We start from the raw sequence: 968 nt of genomic DNA, 5'->3' as shown, positions 1-968 counted from the left end.
CATTCCAGTTCTCCTTCACCACTGTCTTGAATGCTTCATGTTTTGTCCAGAAGTTTAGAAATCTAAAAGGCTTCTTGATTGGAGGGTTTTCAATGTCACACTTCAAGAGCATTGGACAGTGATCTGAGCCAGTCTTTGACATATGAGTAACCTCCAGTCCTGGGAATGTTTGCTGCAATTCTATGTTCCCAAAACACCTATCTAACCTTTTAAAGATACAATCATCCTCTGATCTTCCATTCCACCAAGTAAAAATACTTCCTTTGAACCCCAAATCTGTCAGATTGCAAGTGTTGATACAATGTCTGAAATCATCTACTTCATTTAGAGACACAGGTAATCCACCAAATTTCTCCTCCTCATCCCATATGACATTAAAATCCCCTCCCACTAACCATGGAGATGTCATGTCAGAGGCCATGGCATATAATGAATCCCATAATTCTATTCTCTCTATGTGATCACATTTGGCATATACCAGTGTAAGGATTAATTCTACATGAGTTTCAGTATGGAATAACTTCAATGTCAGCTGCTGTACCATATTGTACAGAATGTCCACTTCATAAACCTCATCAATGAATGCCCATATTTTATTTGACACATTTACTACTGCTTGTGCAAGTCCTATTCTGCTTCTATACCTTTCAACCTTGTTAGCTTGTTGCATAGGCTCCATTATTCCAATGAATTCAAAATGATGTTTCTTATGCATAAGAATTAGTCTCTCAAAGGCCTGCATAGTATTAACAGACCTGATATTCCATATGATTGCATCCATCACTGATTAATGGATTTGGACAGAGCTCTTCTTGTTTGGACCCCACCTGCTGGTGCAGATGAATTGTCTTTCTGTTGTTTCTTCTTACCTTTTGCTGCAGATTTAACTTGCTCAATATGTCTAGGGGACAAATCTCCTTGTTTGGCAATATTGAAGAAGTTTTGGGCTGTAGACTCTTCATCCATAT

This window comes from Nicotiana attenuata, unplaced genomic scaffold (assembly GCF_001879085.1).
Source record: "Nicotiana attenuata strain UT unplaced genomic scaffold, NIATTr2, whole genome shotgun sequence".
NCBI lineage: Eukaryota > Viridiplantae > Streptophyta > Magnoliopsida > Solanales > Solanaceae > Nicotiana > Nicotiana attenuata.
This window is presented reverse-complemented; position numbering follows the sequence as displayed.